General features: G+C 36.0%; 1 long non-coding RNA gene across 1 annotated transcript; it reads right to left on the bottom strand.

The window, feature by feature from the left end:
- Positions 1-9,172: 9,172 nt before the first annotated feature.
- Positions 9,173-11,709, bottom strand: LOC113308434. The gene is made up of 2 exons (XR_003339791.1): positions 10,284-11,709; positions 9,173-9,368 (listed from the first exon to the last, which is right to left on the bottom strand). It is a non-coding gene; the product is annotated as an uncharacterized LOC113308434 (long non-coding RNA).
- Positions 11,710-23,060: the final 11,351 nt, after the last annotated feature.

The following is a 23,060-nucleotide window of genomic DNA, read 5'->3' as shown; positions in this document are numbered from 1 at the left end:
CGACCAAGATAAAGCTAAAAAGTTACAAATATCAGCAAAATAAAAGAGGAAATATAAAATCGACGAGGGTCATGCGTCCCTAATCATCATCATCTTCATGATGTTCGTCAGTTTCAGTATCCTCGCCAGAAGAAGTTGACTCATTAACATCGGAATCGTCATCTTCACGATCCTCATCAGTTTCTGTATCTTCGTCAGCAGGAATTGGTAACAAGAGAAGTTGTCTCCTTGACAGTGGGTTCATGTTCATCATCAGAAAATTCTTCAAGAACTAGAGGGACACGAGGAATGCCTTAAGAATCACAAAACTCATTAGAGATTCTGACCTTCTCGTTTTGAGCGTTTCTGGGAAGTCGTTTCGCAATTAAGGTTGCATCTTTCACCATTTGATCAAGATCTTCATTCAAACCTCGAACATCTTCTTGAAGAATGGATACCTTGTCGAAAAGATTATTTTTCTCGCAGGATAGAAGAGAGACTTGGTCCTTAAGCCCTTGCTCAGACCCTGAAGAATAAAAAAATCGAACGGGTGAGTTACTTTAGAGAATAAAGAGACACCTCAAGTGGATAGGAAGGAGGAACTCACGGCGAAGCTCAGAAGAAGTTTCCTTCTCCTCAGCGAGTTGTTTCTCAAGTTCGAGGATGTGAGCACTTGACTTCTTCATTAGCGCCCGAGTTTCCCGAAGCTCCATGAGATGGGCCATGCTGCGGTTTTGTTCCTTAAAGAGGGAAAGCATCCTTGAGAATTCCGCGAAGTATTACAAAAAAAAAGAAAAAACGTAAGTTCAGATCAACTTATAAAGATTACCAAGCCCGTTATGGTAGAATGCTGCTGCAGAGAGAGATTCAAAGAGACTTTCAGAATAAAAGATTGGTCTTCAGCTAAGAAATCGTCAAAACTGAAGGAAAACAAAGACTCGCTGGCCGCAGATCTCAGGGAGGGATTTCCACGAGTTGTGACAAAAATCTCCCTTAAGAATTTCATGTCAGGAAGATACTCGGGATCATCTGCTTCATTATCCCTCTGACCACCCTTGGACGAAGTAGGTACAGATGAAGGAGTATCTAAACTACTAGACTGATGCTGGCAAGGTGGATCAGGTTGAGGTAGGTCTGACGAGGAAGAAGGGACGTGGGTAATGTCATCTACCTCCAAGACACGATGACGCTGTGAGGCATGAGAGGTGGGAGAATCATCCTGAAATCCACGAAGTTAAGAGACGATGCGAGGAAAAGACGGAGAAGTTAAGAAAGAAAGAGATACTTGAGCATTGGCAGCAGGAACTTCAGAACGTTGACATTTCCTCAAATTCTTGGAAGGACCGCCTGTCGCCTGAGGCTCATTCTCCTGAAAGATAGAAAGTTAGAAATTAACAAAGATAAATGACCAGAAGAAGGGCCACGAGATACAGACATGTGTTTAAACTGGTTTCTTGGAGCAATTCGTCAACATACCAGGCTGGGGAAGCGGATACTGAGACAGTTATAAAGATGTAAGGGAGCATTATAAGGAGAAGACCCAGAAGCCAAAGTAAAATTATACTAACCTTGTTGGGCATCTTAATCCAGCGAAGTCGACCCGGATCATATGCCGCGAGGTGGTCATGCTCAGGGAGAGGACCAGTACAAGGATTCCAATTCTCGTCAAAACCCCACACCAGAGGACCCTCGGCTACCAAAGGGAACATCATCCAGTACTCATCGTTAGAAAAGCGAAGGTACCTGTTTCTTTTCGTGCCAACAGGATAAACATCCAAGAAAAGGGCCTTAGACTGGTCAGGCAAAGACTTGCGAGAAATATTGATGCCCCACTCCTGATAAGACCTCTTGGTTATATCTCGGCCAATGCAATTCGCAGAGAAAGAAGCAATATTATAATATGTAGGAGCAAAATCTTGCACCAAGGTTGGAATTTGGGAAGGACCGCCATTAGACCTTCTGACGAACTCATTAGCAATAGGATAGTGTTCCCAGACAGTTGATAAACACCTGTTGAAGATTAACAAGGATTTCATAAAAAAGAGGGTTCTTAGGATCATACAGGGGAAAAGAAAGGCCTGCTTTCAGTTGACCGGCGGTGATCAACGTTCTTGTAGAAGACCAAGTGCCCAATTGAATCCAACGGTAGTTTATCTCCATGAATTTGGTTGCGGTAATCGGGGGAGAAATAGTGGAGTCAATCGCCGGTGTTAAGGTAATGCCCAGCTTATCAAGGTCGACTTTAAACTCTTCATAAGTCGAAGATGTAGTAGGATTGGGGACTTTCTTAGGAGCCATGAAAGGAGAAGGGAACAAAACCTAAACTTACAGAAGGAAGAAAAGATTAAATAGAAGGTAAAATTCAAATGGACTGAGAGAATGGGGTATTTATAGAGATGACTGGTCAAAACAGGTTACCCACGATCGGAGAATATGAACCGATGATTAGCGGCTACACGAAGAAAATGACCACGTGGAGAACAATGATGGGGAAGAGTGGCGGTTATTTAACTCCAGACGGTTCTTATTCCCCTCTCACAATGATCGAGTAGAATAAGAAAAGGCAAAATGTGGATACCGAAATACGAACCGCCACATTGACATAGGGACGACGCGAGAATCCTGCCAAAAGATCTTATACCATGCCCCGAAAACCTTCGTCAGTGACTTTTCAAATCAAGTCAGGATCACCAGTGTTGACTATTTGGTGAAGAAAAATTCATAAGCGAGATAATACCATGCGGCGAGATGATCCATTAAGAAAATATGATATGCGAAGAATGAATAAAGTACCCTGGAAGATACCAACCACGAAGCTGAAGTGGGCGAAATAAACTAACTTGGAAAACAAGATAACCTGCGAAGTAGATATATTGGCGAACAAGAAAACAAACAGGTGTCCCGACAGACCCATGTGAACATAGCGAAAGAAGGGGAAAAACTTGATGGAAAATGGCCTGGGCGAAGTATAAAGTGTTAGAACATAGCTCGGTCAACCTCGCATGCATTGCTATATCAAGCATGTTTGTCAATGTTAGTGATCAAAACTATAAAGTCTTGATTTCTATCCTATTAGCTAAGTCTCGGACTAGGATAGGAAAAGTGTAGTTATGCTCAAGGACTTCATGGAAATTCAGCGACAACGACGAGGATCTACACAAATGAACCGTGGAACTTCATAAACAAAAAGGTATGTGAAGACTTGAACTTATCTATCACTCGAAAGTCTATATATTCTTCTCATACTTATTATGAGACAAAAGGTGTATGCTATATAGACTAGATCATATACACTTGATATTTCGAGCTGAGTATTCATTGCTTATCTTTTACTCGAAATCATGTGTTGGTAAAGTGTTTCGCTTTGATCAGGTTTATCTTCACCTAGTGACGAAAGTCATGAAAGTTTGTATCACTTTGGAAATTGCTCTGACGAGAAAGGTTTATTGTTCATCACGACTGAATATCGCCCTCTGAGAATGTTTCAATGATTGCAATGAGAGTTTAGATTATATAACCATGTATTCCTTGAACCGAAGTTTTCGAACTTTGTTAATCAAGAGAAATCGGTAGGATTGTGGAATTGGCTTGCCAAGTCTGCGAAACAAGTCCGCAGACTCAGTCCGCGAACTGATGGAAGTTCTCGACCCAGAATTTCTGCTGGGATTTCCAAAACTCGTTTGTGTACTAAGTCCGCGAACTGGCGGAAGTTCTCGACCCGAGAATTTCTGTTGAGTTTGGTAAATTCAACCGATTAACTTAAGTCCGTGAACTTGTTTGTGAGCTTAATAGGTTATGATCTAAAGATGTTCTCTGAACATGAAACATTAATTATTAAGGAATGCTTTATGCAAACCGTGGCTATAATGTTCATGAGCCGATTCTAATCGAATCGAATCATCTTTGTTTCAATTATGTCTTGTGTAGTTACATAAGATTTCATAGCAATTGAAAAACTCTTAACTAGTTCATTTGAGTCAATTGAACTAGTTATGGTGAATAAGAACATGATTAATATGCGATGCTCATATGGTTGACCTTTTGGGTTATCATGTTGAACCAACATACGTGTACTCGCTTGGAAATGGTTTTCTGAAACCCAGTAAACGTGTACCCAAGTGTGTGTGACAAGATATGTCTCTCAATCTAACGGTTGGTATATATTGGCTTGAATCTAAATCAGGTTTTCATCTAACGGTGGATAGAGTTTGCTTTGTACCTAAGGCAAAACCCTGATTTGAAAGGCTATATATAGGAGACATCTAGCATTGAGCAAACCTAATCCCCACACGTCTGTGTGCTACTAGTGCGCTCGTTAGAGTCGATCTCCATTAACTCTTGAGTTTCTTCTCTAAACTCGAGTTAACGACTTAAAGACTTCATTGGGATTGTGAAGCCAGACCGATACTACATTTATCGTAGTTATGTGATCTGATCTTGCATCTTCTATCGTACGAGTACAATCGATTGATTGGCTCGAGATCGTGAGAGTTCTCCGATAGGCAAGATAAAGAAGTCTCAAACATCTTCGTCTCACTGTTTGTGATTCCTCGACAATCCGCTTTTGTAGTCAGGAAGGATTGTAGAGAGGTGATTGATTAATCTAGGTTGTTCTTCGGGAATATAAGTCCGGGTTATCAATTGGTTCCTTTTACTTTGATTTTATATCTAAAGATGGAACAAAACCTAAGGTTTATCTGTGGGAGACAGATTTATCCTTTCGATAGACTTTTCTGTGTGAGACAGATTTATTTATTATCAAGTCTGTGATTTTGGGTTGCATCAATTCTTTGTTGTGGGTGAGATCAGCAAAGCGAATCAAGTGCGCAGTATCCTGCTGAGATCCGAGGCGTAGGAGTACAACTGTACCTTGTATCGGTGGGGGATTGGTAAGGGTTCAACTATAGATCAGTCCGAAGTTATCTTGGAGTAGGATAGTGTCTGTAGCGGCTTAATACAATGTGTATTCAATCTGGACTAGGTCCCGGGGTTTTTCTGCATTTGCGGTTTCCTTGTTAACAAAACTTCTGGTGTCTGTGTTAATTCTTTTCCGCATTATATTTGTTATATAATTGAAATAATACAGGTTGTGCGTTCGTGATCATCAATTGGAAATCCAACCTGTCGTTGTTGATTGATATTGATTGATCCTTGGACATTGGTCTTTGGTACCATCCAAGTTATCTCTCTTTGATAAAGACTCGCTATTGATTTTAGCTTGAGTAAAGATCAAATCGAGAGATTGAGATAATAACTCCTTGAGATACTTTTTATCTAGATTGAGTCTGAATGTCTAGTTGATTCTCTAGCAAAGTATTTCGGATTTAGTCCATGCAGATTGCTAATCGAAATATTGGGTGGTGTTGTTAGACCCCGCTTTTTCATAAAGCAAATCCCGAAAGAACTCGGCGAAGTAAAATGAGCCGTATCCCATTAGCGTTGATTGTTCTATAAATAGAGGTCCTTGGGCAAGGCAGGAGGGATCGGATTTTAGAGAGAGAAAAGAGTATAGTGTGTAGAGTGGGATTAGGGTTTTCTTGTGTTCAAGAACTTGTATTTTGTTTCTTTGAATTCATCAATAAAGATTCTTTAGTTCATACAATTTAAACATGTCTTAGACCTTGGTTGTTTTCCTTTTGGGTGTATTACTGGATTTCCGGTAGTTACTAGTGATGAATACAATACTCTCAAATGGTCATCGAATGATTTAGTTATTTTATCAACATTACCAATTACCTATTTCCCATCCCCACTTTTCCTAAATCCCATCCTAGTTACAAAAATTAAATTTTATCCAACTCTTTTTAGATTGGGTGAACAAAACTTAAGATCCTCTCAATTCGAACTCTTTTTAGTTGCAGATGATCAAACTGCATAACTTTTTTTTCTTATTTCTTTAATAACGTGGACAACTAAAATAAAACAAACTCGGTCGATTTGAAAATCGATCGGGTTTGATGAAAACCTAATTGAATTAAGAATACCAATGAAAGTAAAGATAACCAGTTCAAGGTCAATCACACGTTTCACTCCTATCCATATAAAAAATCAATATCGTAACCAAACTATAGTTCTTGTGATGTTTCTCAATTTGGGCGCGAATCCTTTATTATATTATATCAACGAAATAATACTGGATATATATGTATGGGGGTAGTGATGATAATATATATGCAGCACATGATTTGCAAGAACAGTGAAATTAGGTTGAGATTTGAGAAAAAAGAAGAAGGAAGATGGTGGTTGATGAATCTGATTTCTGAGCTCTGATTTGTGAGTTTTGTTTACCCAACTTAGAAAGGGTTATACAAAATTAGATTTGTGTCGTTGGGACAGGGACGGACGCAAGAGTTCCCTTAAATTCATTTTGACCTGGGCTAAAGGCTGTAGCCAACCCTAAAAAAATTTCATTTTGTTTTTTTTACACCGACGGACCAGAGGGCTACCCGGGCTAAAGCCCAGGTTAGTCCTCTCAAAGGTCCGTCCCTGCATTGGGATAGGATTTTCTTTTTCTTTTTTTTTTTGAAGCATGAATAGGATTTAGGAAAAGTGTGAATAGGAAATAGGTAAAATCCATTGCCAATTAGAGTAGAGTAGTGACAAGTTGAAGAAAGTAAAAGAGCCTCTAGTTTTTTGACTCGAGTTGTGTCAACATTTCTCCAATCCGGATTGCTAACCAGGATCTAAAGACTATCTCTATACAAATAGTGAAAGATAAATTTGATAGTGTAAAAGAAGCATCGAGTGTGTTATCAATGAAAGCAAGAATCAGCTGACCAACCCTTATTCCGGAGGCTAAGGGTCCTTATTCATAAGATTTTGTGATACCCAAGGATTACATTGGTTAAAATACATATGTATGAATTCTACTACAGGGGTTTGGCCCGTTTGGGATTGCCGCTCTTTATGATAGTCCAGTGGGCTCTTTAGATAAATTGTGAATACGGTATCTACACGAAATCCTTTTACCATAAGGGAGTTGGAGTTTGATTTTATGCACACTCCTCTAAAGAATGTATATTTGAAATGTTTTTTTTCTGAATGGTTGATTAGTTTACTGTTGACCTCGGTATTCTTCATGTTTGAAATTTCGATCCTCATTATATAACTCCTTAACTTGAATCACTGATGACGATTGAAATGTTACTCGTACACCCGTTTAGGAGTGTCGAAAAATTGAACACAAAAATACGTAATAAAACTTCCATGTATGCAACTATCATGATCCTTATGCTTCAAAGGAAAAAGACTATCATGATTTGACGATCTCAACACCAAATTTATGTTTGTTAAACAGACTGGTAGTTCTAACGTGTACATTCAGGTTCCACTAGACCGCAGTATACATGCTAACTAATTCCATTCAGTATTAGGTAATACGTGCGGTTCTTTTTTGTTAAGGACACTGGTTTAAATGTGGACTGGACCACTGTATACATGATAATTAATATATCCTATCTATATATTGACTGCATGAAATAAATTGCATCGCAACTTGCAAGTGTTATGATTTTGTTGGACCATTGTATACATGCTAGCTAACCCATCCATGTATTGATTGCATCTTAAATAGCAATTGCAACTGTCACGACCCCATTTGGCATTCTCAACGCCAACTTCATTTTTGCTAAAAACACTTGTAGTTCTAACGTGCATATGCAGGTTCAACTAGACCATCGTACACATGCTAACTAATACCATTCAATTGATTGCATCCTAGATTGCACTCCGACAATATTTTTAGGTGATCCGTATGGTTCCTTTTTGTTGAGCACAGTTGTGGTTGTAATTGTGTACATGTACATAAGTTCTATTGGGTCCGAATTCCGTAATGAATTTTTCTGGACATTATTTTCCAGATAGACAGCATCGAAGGATGAAATTCTTCCAACAACTTACATCCCCTATCATAAGTTTTAAGATTGTAGATAGGTGACTCGAATCAAATTATTGAGCAACCGACATTCATGTTTGTGAACAATGTAAGCGCACGTTCGTATGAAGTCTTTTATTGGCCATTAACACTTATTACAAACGGACGGAATTGGATTTCTAGTTTTTGACCATTAACCGGTCAGTATACCAAAAAATAAGCTTACAGAGATATACCGAAAGGAGAAATTGGATCGATTATCTAAATATTTTTAAAATATGGTTCTAATAGACGAGTAAAAATCAGTATGGGTGAAATTAGGGCTGTTAATGGGTATTCATTACCCGAAACGGAACCGGATCAGGTAGACTTGGGTCCAGTTCCGGGTCCTAAAGTTGGACCCATTAACAACTTAGGACCCGACGGGTATCGGGTACACGTTTATTCATACTCTATTCATGTTTTTGCTAGTTTTAGCTTTGAAATTTTACTCGTTTTAAATTTTTCTCTTACATTTAATCTTTATTTAGTACATTAATAATAAATAATAATAAATTTTTATAAAAGTTATTTAAATCCAAGCCAAAAAGAGAAAAATATTAAGTTTTTGAGGTTTTTTTAATAGTTTTCTTAAGACCCAATGGGTATCCCGAACCGACGGGTACCCGGATATTTAAACGGGTCTGGTTCTGGGTCCACAAATTTAGGAACCGGACCCGGAACCGTTAGGACCCGGACCCGTTGACACCCCTAGGTGAAATGGACAACAAAAATATAGCAAGAATGAATCTGGATTCATTCAGGCTAAAACTTAAAAAATAGCGAGGGTGAAACTTGATGCATCCTGGCTATTTTTACATTCTCTTCCATTTAAACAGCATCAAGTTTTACATGTCTTTTTCACCCATGAATTATTGTTATTGGGTTAATTGACCAATTTTCTGTAACAAAAAAAAGTACCTCAGGATATTTGACTCCTTCTGCCTACTTATCTAGCCTTTAAGCCCGTGAGCCATAACACTTCCCCTTAAATTTCATCACATTTTTTATTTAATTTCATGATTTTCTGTTGATCTTTTTTGATCCGGAAAAAATTCGGTGTCAACGAGTTTCGAACTCAGGCCAGTGGCGAAGCCATTTAACAGCAAGTTTCCCAACTGGTTTCCATGCCTAATTTTTTTTATTTTGATTTGAATTTTCAAGCCTTTTTTTTCATTTTACACCCTTAGTTGGACTTTGCTTCCCCTTAGTGAGGTTTCAGGCTCCGCACCTACTCACGCTATTCATATTATTATCCAAGCACTTTTCATTGTACTATCGTGATATCGCAATTCCATGATATCTATAAGTATATATTTACAAGATGATGCAACCATGAAAGAGATAATGTAGAGGTGTAAATTGAGTCGTGCCAGCACGAGCACATCCCAGCCTGACACCCTAAAATTTGATACCAGCCCAGTGCGGAACAACCCGGTAGCTTCGTGGGATGAACATGGCTAGGATAGATTAATCACTGTGGCACAGTACAACATATAACAGGGGTAAACATGTAAACAAAGCACGTCATAACGTGGATAAAAACACTGCACAATATGGCACAATACATGACATTTTGTGTATATTTCACTAAGAGTTTTTGTTCTAACCAATTTTTGATACTTTATGTTCATATGTTGAGGTATTTTGACGACAAAACATATAATACCTAAATATTTAGAAAATGTTTTCTTTACAAAACATATAATAAATGTGTGTTGTAAAGCACAACACGACACAAAACGCTTATTTTTATGGCATATCATAACTAGCACAGCGTCCAGCATAACACAACATGACATTCCTTAAACTCAGGCGTAGCAGAACACGACATGCAACACACTGAACACATAACTTTGTGTGTTGGGTTTGTGCTGGGTCGGGACGTTTTACACCCTTAAATTTACTTACTTCCATGAAGTTTTAGTGATATTCCATTAATGAATATTTGATTCACAAAGAGTTTCCGTTTGTTTTTTTTAAACTACTCAATGAATTAAAGGATCTTTGGCTACAAGTAGGACTATTCTACATGCCATTTTATTTGTAGCGTCGCAACTTCTCTGCACTATATGAGACTATTATACAAGTTCTCTCAAGTGTAAATTCATTGGGTCTGATACCTCGACATTTAATCTTTATGCATGTAAGGACCGTCAAGCGCGTCAACGCTATAATACCAATCAAATGACGAATTAGCCGCTAATAACTCGATTAGTTTAATACGAACGTTAATTAATAGGAATTAATATAAAAATTATCTAGACTCGAATTTAGTACCACTCGATAGATCTTGAAAAATTATGCGAAATGGACTACTCGAACGTGCCATTCGGATACCGGACGAGACATATATCAACAGATTACTATGAAGGGTAAAATCGTCATTTACCGAAAAATGTTATTGATGCAATACAGACTCGTTGTGGCTGCACGTGTCTCAGTGAGTTGGTGTAGCGGAGAAATTCTTTGGCCTGATAATATCACCAGAACTCGAGCTAAAAAGTCATTCTTCTTCTTCTTCTTCTTCTTTCTTCTTCTTTCCTGCTTCTTCTTCTGTTCTTCACCTCTGGTGAATTCTTCTGAGTTTCTGAGGCTGTGAGGTCGAGAGAATTGCGAAGGACATCATGGGTTGCTTGTTGGTGGTAGTACTGTGGTTGTTTGAAACCGGGAAGAAGAAGATGATGTTGTAAATCGTGAGAAGAAGATTAGGGTTTCCGAGAATTGGTCATGGAGAACAAGATCACTAGACTGAGATTAAGAAAAGAGAATTATAATCAAGATCAGATGGTGGTGCTGATTTTGGTTTAGTTATGAGAAGAAGAGGAGATGTCGATGCTGCTGTAAATTGGAATTAAGGATTCTGGAATTCAATTAAGGTTCGAGTAAAATTGATGCTGGTTTTGAGTTCCTATTAGATGTGTAAGGATGGGGTCTTTGTTAATTTGGTGATATGAAATTGTTCTGAAGATGAATTTGAGAATTAGGGTTGTCCTGTTCTTCCCCAATTTTATGAATTAGGGTTCTGAAGGTTGATGAGTATGAGACTCACACCAGAGACGAAGAGTAGAGTTGGTTTGGCATATGGTGGTGGTTTTGAGATGATTTCTGAGTCACGTCAGAGTAAAGAGGAATCTAATTCATTTGCTTGAGTTGAATTGGTATATGTTTGTACAAGTAAAGAAGAAATCGAAATCAGTTGCTTGAGAGGATGTATCATGAGGTAATTGTTTGTTCTCAGTAAATATAGTTCGGTTATCTACTTTGGTTTTGAGTTTATGAGATTACTAGTCATATTATAGTTGAAATGAGTTACCTGAGATGATGTGATGAATGTGGAGGTAGCTATTTATATGGCTATAGGGTGTAGATGGAGTTATAGTTGGATTGTATTGAGTTACAGATAATTGTCTTTTGTTGGAATGAAAGTATGCTTGAGTTACAGGTTGAATGGTAGTGTTGTATTACATGTGGTGTGGTTATTGGGTTACAAGTACACAACTTGGAGATGTTGTGGATGTATGAACTGTTGATAATGATTATAGTGTTGCAGAAAGTTGTGTTGGGAGTTGATGTACAGGGATGAATGTGTTATGCTGATGGTGATTATATGAACTGAGTTGAGCAAGGCTGTGAGAGTTATAATTGAGTTGTTCAACTGAAGTTGCAGGTGATGAAGGTTTGGTAAGTGTAAGAGATGTTAAGAGAGTTGGAATGAATGAGTGATTGTAGATACTAATGATACACAGAATTGATAAGTTGTGGTTGGGTAAATATTAGTGACTGGAGAAGTATGAGTTTAAGTATTGGAACTGTATTGGTAGTGTATATATTGCAGGTCATGAGAATTATTGGAGAAGGTGTTTCTTAGAGCTGCAATTGCAGGTAAACTGAATTATCAGTTGTAATTGAATTATGAAGTTTGATTTGAGAATGTGTATTTATGAGAACTTTGGTTGTCGATAATTATAACTGACTTGATATAGATAGTGTTGTTGATTATAAATAGAGATGAATGCAGTTTGTAATAGGGTTTTGGCCTATAAAGTTCGTTGATGTTGTACCATGATGGAGCAGTAGAATGTTTGGCCTGAGCAAGGGCCTGGTTTGTATAACGTGAATCAGTCTTGTAGACTGAGTTTCCCTATCTTGACCTGAGTTGAATCATTGACCGAATCATGTTTGACTCATTTGACCATTGACTCTGGACTTTGACTTGACATGGACTGTTAGTAGACCTGTGACTGTTAGCGACCGTTTGTTGACCTAATGGACCGGGCCTTAGGTTAATGGGTTGGTTCAGTAGACTTGGGCTTAGAGCTATTCTTCTTATTAATCAGGAATTATCCCTTTGTGGTCTGAATTAGCCTTTGCTTCCTTTTACAAAATTGTAGATGTTCATAAGTCTTATTTAATAGACTATAGAACCAATCTAATTGAATTAGTAAACCTTTAGATATGCAAGAGATGGATACTGAAGAGGTGTAAAACCATAAATGGGCTTAGAACCATTAGTTAGACTTGTATGATTTTTGTGTGAGCCTTTTTGGCTAGTTTCTTAGACTTCTTGTGTGATTAACAGTTAGTCTATTAACAACAATCGATTCAAAGGATGAACCAGTGGATCGTGGATTTCGAGGTAGGCGTGGCTTGTCATCAAAAGAGGTGGGAATACATTTGACTCTTTTGTAACCATTATTGTTGTTTTTACAAAAGTTTATGCTTAACAAACTCATGCATTGTTTGTTCGTGCATTCCATGCTTTGTTTAAAATGCATTATGATAATTCTGTTGTTTCTGTGAATCTTTCCACGATTTGGAAAGGACTTGTAATGTTTTATTTGTCATTATAAATTGTTAGGGGAAATAAGAATTTCCATTTGTATGCCTAATAGGTGTGTAAGGAATTGGTCGACACCTATTAGGAAATTGATAGGTGTACAGGTTACGCTCCTTCATTTATATCTACATGAATTCTGTTTTTATGCTTAGTAGGTGTGTAAGGAATTGGTCGACACCATATAGGCTAATAGGGTGTGTAAGGAAATGGTCGACACTCAATATATACATTGTTTGACGAAGGAGTTTGTCCATACACATGTTTGTTTATTTTAGTGACTTGGTCACTATTTAATGTTTCCGAAAACATGTATTGTTTTCCAAATCTTTCCTATGATTACTTAGAATTTGAATGTTAATTATTCCCACTTTCAGTTTCAGAGACAGACCAGAGTTGCACAGCGAAAGCTCTAAGAAGTTGACTTCTTTAGTTGGTTATAATCTGATATATTGTTATGTTGTATATTTTATTTGTAAACCAAATGATTATTGTATATGTATCATTTGAGAGGAGATCTTATATATATATTTCTGAGCGGGGTTAGTTTTGGGTTAAGTTTTATAGCAGATTCCTTAATTAAATGCTTAAGTATATGATTCAGATTCTTAGTGCCTTTTTATTTAGTTAATCTCTTGGATTAGTCAGCTGTTAGCTTAGGGGGCGCTGCAACGTTGGTATCAGAGCTCACTATTAAATCTTATATGGGGAATAATAGGAATAGCTAGTGCCAGTTAGAGAACTAGAATAGTTAGAACTGGGTTGGGTTTGTGAGATAAACCTTAATCACTAAAAGCTATCGATAATTAAAAGATTTATTTGGTAGATTGATTTGTTGCTTGTTTGTATGTATATGGTAAAAATTGTAGGGTACACCAATAACTTTAGTTGATAAAAATTAGAGATTAGTCTAATAAAAATAATTTGAACACATAGACAATTCAATACTAAAAAATAGTGAGATTAGTATTATTGATAAATCTTGAAAGTCACATAGACACTTACTGAGTACCTTGACTCATATATAAAATCAACAGTTTATAGTTACATAAATGTTAATGATATTTTTGGGACTCAATAATATTTGTAAGAATAGTTAGAACAATAGTTTGACCATTAATGTTAATTATAAAAATATTATAATAGTAATTATAAATGAAAATAATAGTAATAATAATTTTAGTAAAGTGATGTTAGCATTTATCAATTAGTAACATATTAAACTTAATTTAAATAAAATTTCAATACGGATATATAACGATAAAAATAATAAATCGTGATTAAATAGGTATGGGAAAAATTATTAGCGTTTATCTATGGTTAAGTTATGTAAATTAAACTAATTACAAATTAGGATATATATTTTGCGTCTAAATTAGATAGCTGATATAATACATATTAGGCATTAGACTTAAGGAAGCGAGGATATAATGTATAAATAAAAAGACATTTTTTAGAAATCTTGTACCGAAATTATCTTTAGGCTAACAAATGATCCAGTAAATCTCTAAAATGGAAAATATACATGAAGTAGTAATAATAGTTTTCGACTAATTAGATTAGTAGCAAATCTATGTAAATAATTTTAAGAAAATTTATATCTGGTATTACACTAAAGTTAAAATTATCAAATATTATAAATTGACGTAAATTTCGAATTTGAATTACTTATATTGATAACATAAATGAATAAAAATAATGTTGAATAAAAATAAAATAAGATAATTAATTCAGATAGCTAAACTGCTTAAAATGCTGTGAACTATTAATATATGTTACAAGGTAAATTTATCAGACTTAAACCAATTACGATAAAAGTTTAGAGACTAATTAATCTTAATACATTAATACTTAGTTAATCCAGCACTGGAGGTTGTGTTTCCTCTGTTTGTAGGAAGGCATTGTTGGGCTTGGCCAACCTTGACAAGGCAACTGCATTCAGAGATGACCAATCATAGAAGTATGCGGTAATATAATTTAGAAAAACCAATGGATGTAAGTTCACTTAGAAAGATTCATAGGAATCTCCCTTGTAATTAGAAACATGTATTTTCTAAAATAGAAATCAGTGTAAGGAACTTAGAGACTAGGATTTATAGTTTCCATTATATAAATTAGTGTAAGAAACTTTGACTTCCCTATTTGGATGAACTTAAATCAGCATAGTTGAGCTTAGAGCCACAAATTCTAGTTGTAGAATGCCATTTAGGTTTGTGCTTTGTTTTATATTGTTTGCGCTTATACAAGAGATAGGATTATCCTTTAAGGTGGGGAGTTTTTGAAGACCAGAAGGATGGTTTCATTTTCGAGGACGAAAATGATTCAAGTGGGGAGAATGTAAGGACCCTCAAGCACGTCAACGCTATTAGACCAGTCAAGTGACGAATTAGCCGATAATAACTCGATTAGTTTAACATGAACGTTAATTAATAGGAATTAAATAACAATGATCTAGACTCGAATTAAGTACCACTCGATAGATCTTGAAAAGTATGCGAAATGGACTACTCGAACGTGCCATTCGGATACCGGACGAGGCAGATATCAACAGATTACTATGAAGGGTAAAATCGTCATTTACCGAAAAATGTTATTGATGCAATACAGACTCGTTGTGGCTGCACGTGTCTCAGTGAGTTGGTGTAGCGGAGAAATTCTTTGGCCTTATCACCAGAACTCGAGCTAAGAAGTCATTCTTCTATTTTCTTCTTCTTCTTCTTTTTCTTCTTCTTCTTTCCTGCTTATTCTTCTGTTCTTCACCTCTGGTGAATTCTTCTGAGTTTCTGAGGTTGTGAGGTCGAGAGAATTACGCAAGACATCATGGTTTGCTTGTTGGTGGTAGTACTGTGGTTGTTTGAAACCGGGAAGATGATGTTGTAAATCGTGAGAAGAAGATTAGGGTTTCAGAGAATTGATCATGGAGAACAAGATCACGAGACTGAGATTAAGAAAAGAGGATTATAATCAAGATCAGATGGTGGTGCTGATGTTGGTTTAGTTATGAGAATAAGAGGAGATGTCGATGCTGCTGTAGATTGAAATTAGGGATTCTGGAATTAAATTAGGGTTTGAGTAAAATTGATGTTGGTTTTGAGTTGCTATTAGATGTTTAAGGATGGGGTCATTGTTAATTTGGTGAAATGAAATTGTTTTAAAGATGAATTTGAGAATTAGGGTTGTCTTGTTCTTCCCCAATTTTATGAATTAGAGTTCTGAAGGTTGATGAGCATGAAACTCACACCAGAGACGAAGAGTAGAGTTGGTTTTCCATATGGTGGTGGTTTTGAGATGATTTCTGAGTCACGTCAGAGTAAAGAGGAATCTAATTCATTTGCTTGAGTTGAATTGGTATATGTTTGTACAAGTAAAGAAGAAATCGAAATCAGTTGCTTGAGAGGATGTATCATGAGGTAATTGTTTGTTCTCAGTAAATATAGTTCGGTTATCTACTTTGGTTTTGAGTTTATGAGATTACTAGTCATATTATAGTTGAAATGAGTTACCTGAGATGATGTGATGAATGTGGAGGTAGCTATTTATATGGCTATAGGGTGTAGATGGAGTTATAGTTGGATTGTATTGAGTTACAGATAATTGTCTTTTGTTGGAATGAAAATATGCTTGAGTTACAGGTTGAATGGTAGTGTTGTATTACATGTTATCTGGTTATTGGGTTACAAGTACACAGCTTGGAGATGTTGTGGATGTATGAACTGTTGATAATGATTATAGTGTTGCAGAAAGTTGTGTTGGGAGTTGATGTACATGGATGAATGTGTTATGCTGATGGTGATTATATGAACTGAGTTGAGCAAGGCTGTGAGAGTTATAATTGAGTTGTTCAACTGAAGTTGCAGGTGATGAAGGTTTGGTAAGTGTATGATCTTGGAGATGTTAAGAGAGTTGGAATGAATGGGTTATTGTAGATATTAATGATAGACAAAATTGATAAGTTGTGGTTGGGGAAAGATTAGTGACTGTAGAAGTATGAGTTTAAGTATTCGAACTGTACTGATAGTGTATGTATTGCAGGTCATGAGAATTATTGGAGAAGGTGTTTCTTAGAGTTGCAATTGCAGGTAAACTGAATTATCAGTTGTAATTGAATTATGAAGTTTGATTTGAGAATGTGTATTGCTGAGAACTTTGGTTGTCGATAATTATAACTGAATTGATATAAATAGTGTTGTTGATTATAAATATAGATGAATGCAGTTTGTAATAGGGTTTTGGCCAATAGAGTTTGTTGATGTTGTACCATGATGGAGCAGTAAAATGTTTGGCCTGAGCAAGGGCCTGGTTTGTATAACCTGGATCAGTCTTGTAGACTGAGTTTCCCTATCTTGACGTGAGTTAAATCATTGACTGAATCATGTTTAACTCATTTGACCATTGACCCTGGACTTTGGCTTGACATGGACTGTTAGTAGACGTGTGACCGTTAGAGACCGTTTATTGACCTAATGGACTGGGCCTTAGGTTAATGGGTTGGTTCAGTAGACTTGGGATTAGATCCATTCTTCTTATTAATCAGGAATTATCCCTTTGTGGTCTGAATTAGCCTTTGCTTCCTTTTACAAAATTGTAGATGTTCATAAGTCTTATCTAATAGACTATAAAACCAATCTAATTGAATTAGTAAACCTTTAGATATGAAAGAGATGGATACTGAAGAGGTGTAGATACATAAATGGGCTTAGAACCATTAGTTAGACTTGTATGATTCTTGTGTGAGCCTTTTTGGCTAGTTTCTTAGACTTCTTGTGTGATTAACAGTTATCCTATTAAAAACGATCGATTCAAAGGATGAACCAGTGGATCGTGGATCTCGAGGTAGGCGTGGCTTGTCATGAAAAGAGGTGGCTATCCATTTGACTCTTTTGTAACCATTGTTGTTTTTACAAAAGTTTATGTTTAACAAACTCATGCGTTGTTTGTTCGTGCATTCCATGCTTTGTTTAAAATGCAATAATGATAATTTTGTTGTTTCTGTGAATCTTTCCATGATTTGGAAAGGACTTGTAATGTTTTATTTGTCATTATGAATTGTTATGGGAAATAAGAATTTCCATTTGTATGCCTAATAGGTGTGTAAGGAATTGGTCGACACCTATTAGGAAATTGATAGGTGTATAGGATACGCTCCTTCATTTATATCTACATGAATTCTGCTTTTATGCTTAATAGGTGTTTAAGGAATTGGTCGACACCATATAGGCTAATAGGGTGTGTAAGGAAATGGTCGACACTTCAATATATACATTGTTTGACGAAGGAGTTTGTCCATACACATGTTTGTTTATTTTAGTGACTTGGTCACTATTTAATGTTTCCGAAAACATGTATTGTTTTCCAAATCTTGCCTATGATTACTTAGAAGTTGAATGTTAATTATTCCCACTTTCAGTTTCAGAGACAGACCAGAGTTGCACAGCGAAGGCTCCAATAAGTTGACTTCTTTAGTTGGTTATAATCTGATATATTGTTATGTTGTATATTCTATTTGTAAACCAAATGATTATTGTATATGTATCATTTGAGAGGAGATCTTGTATATATATTTCTGAGAGGGGTTAGTTTTGGTTTAAGTTTTATAGCAGATTCCTTAATTAAATGCTTAAGTATATGATTCAGATTCTTAGTGTCTCTTTATTTAGTTAATATCTTGGATTAGTCAGTTGTTAGCTTAGGGGGCGCTGCTATACAGAGTAGGTGTAGTCATATTATACTCAACACAAATGTCCTGCTTTAATACCATATTGAAGTCCATGGACCTAACTAACCTTGAAATACGGATTCTAAAGATAGGATAGGATTTTCCAAGGCTTACTAACCGCAAGATCTTGCAAAGTCACTACACCATTTTCGGGGATTAGCAACGGCTATGCGGAGTTCCAAAAGGGACTTGCACAACAGACAACCGTTGCGAAATGTGGCGTTGCATTTTTTACAACAACTCACAAGCCGATGCGAAATTTTTTCTCAACAATTTTTGGTTGAGCCAACTGTTTTTTTTTCTTGACTTTGCAACTATTTCATGCTGTTGTGAATAGGTTTGCTACACTTTTTGCTATTGCAATGTTTTTGTCGCAACTACTTCAAGGAGTTGTGAAATTAAGAATTTGCAACTGTCATGTAGCAATTGCAAAATTTGGAACCAAAAAAACTTAGAACGTCTTCTTTTTGCCAGAGTGCGTTTTGTTCTTCTGGTTCAAACTTTTGCAACAGTTGTGAACTGTTGCTTAAGTTTTTGCAACAGAATAAAAAAATCAAGCCAATCTTTTGTTGACTTAATTAATGGTTCCTGCGATTCAGGCCAAAACACTAACCTAGTCAAGGGTTCCCTGCAATTCAGGCCAAAACGCCGAAAACGTATGAACAAATGTTAACCACGCAACTTTGAGAATACCGCCAACCATTAAAAAAATTCCAGATACACCAGAAAGAAGAAAGATAATGCAAAAAAAATCATACTTATTACTTCGATATATTCCCGTCGTTCTAGATAAATTTGTAACACAATATTACATCCAACAACATCTTATAAAATGTGTTGAAAAAAAACGGAAACGTAACAAGCTTTGTAATCTGAACATGGTGCAGTCTCGGGAAATCTGAACATACCATATATGTTTGTGAATCTTGATTTAGTTCAACACCATAAACCTAATTTGGGTGCATGACAATCATAAGTGACGAATCAGTAATGCACATTATGCTACTTACTAGGTAAACTTTTTCAAGTGACAATAGTTGCTTGAAAAGAAAACTAAGAGACACAAACCCGAGTCACATGATTCTCCTTGCCTTTTTTTTCAAGTGTTTGTGCCCGAACCAAATAGGCATTTGAAAAAAAATTAGTGCAACTAGTGAAACGGATAATCTCCCTCCATGGTTCGAAATATATCACATGATTGAGTGAACAGAAAGCTAAATGTCTTAATTTACAGATACTTTTTTTTTTGAGTTGTCTGATCCTTAGGCCATGAACTCTTATATTTGGATATAAACTTATGATGGTTCAATCCAGTAATTAGAATAATAAGAGGTTGCTATGTTCATCTCAATGATTTGCAGAGAGGTGCAACAAAATAGCAAGGGGTCAACCAAGAACTATGTTGTTTCACTTCCGCAACGAGTAAAAACATCTATATTAAGCTTAATACTCGATTATTATTGGTTCTACCAAGTACCTAGTCGTTCTAATAAGGTTTAACTTCTCTTTTATAAACATTTTTTTATCGTTCATTACAGTGGCAAGTCCTGATGAAGTAAGTTGTCATTTTTCGCACTTGTTTCATAAATGTGCACACTCATATCAATTTTATTACAAATAAAATATTTGTCTGCTAGATTGGTTTGTATTGAATTTTTCGTGGGTGACAACTCTATATGTGGCATGATATAAAACAATGAATCTTAGACTTATGCAGAGCATCGAATCCAACTTAATTTGTTATTTTATCTGAGCATTTATGATAACTCATAATTGTCTGAAACCCACTCATGATTGTAGAGGTTCTTGGGATTCTTGACTCATGTTTTTCATTATTTTGTAACGTTTCCTACCATGTCATCTTTCTTTTCAGGTACCAATAACCTTTTGAGACGCAGATAAGTGAAATAATGGGTTAGTATTCCAGGTACTTGATCTTAGATCGCTGACGTTGTCCAAACTGAAAATACAGATTCATCAAGTATTTGATCAGCTGGTTGAAAACAACGTTCAGGAAGATCTACCTGCAACATCGGGTCACATCCCGGTAAGCATTTCAATACTTCTATGAAAGATCTGTAACTTCCCTGAGATCCATAGTTATCTTATTTTTGCAACTAATAATTTACCCATTGCTCCCCAATTCTGTAATGCCTTTGCAAGTCAAGTGGGGAAGCAGGATTAATTCTTTTTCTAGGTGGACATTCAAAAGAGTTATCTGCAACAACCATTCGTTGTCCCCGTCTGATAACACTAGATTTTTACTTTTGTGGATAATGCTATTTCTTTTATTTTCTATTCATTTCCTTATGTTCTTTCATTAAGTGTTTTGCTCAATCTAATATCTGTAATTCGACAGCCAACTGAACGATGATTGCTTTTCTGCTGCCACAACTACAACATGCCCTTTTATCTAGACAACTATTGGTCATGATGGCGTTTCCTCTGTGTTGGCTATAACATTTAACATTTCTTGATTTATCATGTACGTTGCAACCTGTTTTCGATTCATGCTTGCAATTGAAGGTAGTTTTCAACGTTGATCCCTTCTCCCATGTCTTTAGTAAACGAAGGCGTAGATGGTGAGGTCTTACCTTCAACTTCGTGTTGAAGCTTTCTGGTAGTTAATCTTGCAATAAAATTATAAACTTTAGCATCTGAGTTCTAAGATTTTGAACTTGAGTATTTTAGATGGCCAAAGTTGTAAACTGCAGTTTCTAATACAATTCAGTTTTCAGTTATTATCAATCTTATTTTTTAATTAATACAGTTTTGGAGTAAATATTAATTTAATAGCGATTCAGATTTTGTTTTTAGATTCAACTTTTGATTCAGCGGGATCAAATTTTTTTTTTTGTAAAATATGTTCAATATTAACGTCTGCTTCTATCAGCATTCTTTATAATCTGTTCAAGGAAGTCGTTTCTGGAAAGATTCAAATGCCCCTAGCAGCAGTCGTTTTGAGAAATAAGATTACAAATTTAGGGGTCCCAGCCACAGTCGCTTAAGTGATTGTAAGTATTTTTCTAGCAGACTTTTTTTTTTTTTTTTTTTTAATTTTACACTAGTGGAGATATTTGGGAAGCACAATCTAAAGGCTTTTATGATGGAGATGATGAACTACAAGTATTTACTCTCAATCAACGAGCGTTTTCAGCAAACCAAAATAGCATAGCACTCTCTATTTATTACGGAGAGATAACTGAAATCTTTGGAGAGTTGGATCATCGTGATAAAGTGGTTATGGAGAATACAAATAATATTGAAACATATCGAAAATCAATTCAGCGGCTATAAGGTTTCATATCTTCCTTGTTGGGTTAGATGAAAGTTTTGAGCAGATCCGTGGTGAAATCTTGAGAAAGGATCATATTCCTGAATTAGAATTATGTTACGCACTTGTTTGTCGTGAATATTTTCAACGTACAACGATGGTTAAAGAATCAGAATAAATTGAACCTTCTGCTATGGTAACTCGAAACTGGTATAATCAAAAGGGATCCTTTCATAGACATTTAAAGGATGTGGACAAGTCGACACTCAAGTGTACCCATTGTAATCAAACTGGTCATACAAAAAACATTTGTTTTGAGCTGGATGGATATCCATAATGGTGGGATCAACATCTCGAGAGAAAGAAGGAGTCAAAGAGAAATTATAATGCTGCTTCGGCTTCAACAAAGAAACAAAAAGATTCTATGGTAACATTTGTATCAGTTGCAAGAGAAGGTAATGATGGTAAGGTTTTAAATATCTCTTCACTTGTTTCGAATAATTCATGGATAATTATCCTGGTGCTACAAATCATAGGACATTTGATTCTAGACAAATTTCATCCATTAAACCATCTATACCAAAAACAATCTCCACTGCAAATGGCTCACAAGCTCCAATTACTGGTGAAGGATCAATATCCCTCAATGAAACTTTGAACTTAGATTATGTCTTGGTAGTACCCACCTTGGATTATAATCTGTTATCAGTCTCCCAAATAACTAATACTTTACATTGTGTGGTAATTTTTTGGCCTGACTATTGTGTATTTAAGGACATCAAAATGAGGCACACAATTGGTTATGGTGTTAAGCGTGGGAAGCTATATTACTTGGATCTGGTGTCGAGTAGTTCTGATAAGCTGCGTCAAGCTCTACTTGTTGATGGTTCCGAGGGGGAGAGACAGAAATGTCAAATATTTTTATGGCATCGACGATTGGAACATGCGTCCTTTGGATATTTGAAAAAGTTATTTCCTAGTTTGTTTTCAAAAATTGATATCTCTAGTTTTCATTGTGAAGTATGTGAACTTGCAAAAATCGATCGTGCTTTTTTTCCACTATCTTTTAATAAGAGTCATGTTCCAAAATTTTTTATATATTCTGATGTTTGGGGGACGTCTAATGTCACTACTTTGGGTGGTTCAAAGTGGTTTGTTACGTTTATTGATGATTGCACCAGGATGACTTGGGTGTGTCAAATGAAAAACTAAAAGTGAAGTTACTTCGTTATTTCAACGGTTTTATAGTACTCAGTACAAAAAATAAGTTCAAGTACTGCGTAGTGGTAATAGTGGTGAATATATGGATTCTGACCTTCAACATTTTTTGGAGGGACATGAA

The sequence above is a fragment of the Papaver somniferum genome, chromosome 9 (genome assembly GCF_003573695.1).
Source record: "Papaver somniferum cultivar HN1 chromosome 9, ASM357369v1, whole genome shotgun sequence".
In the NCBI taxonomy this organism is placed as follows: Eukaryota; Viridiplantae; Streptophyta; class Magnoliopsida; order Ranunculales; family Papaveraceae; genus Papaver; species Papaver somniferum.
The sequence above is the reverse complement of the archived record's forward strand: the minus strand, read 5'-3'. Positions and strand labels throughout refer to the sequence as shown.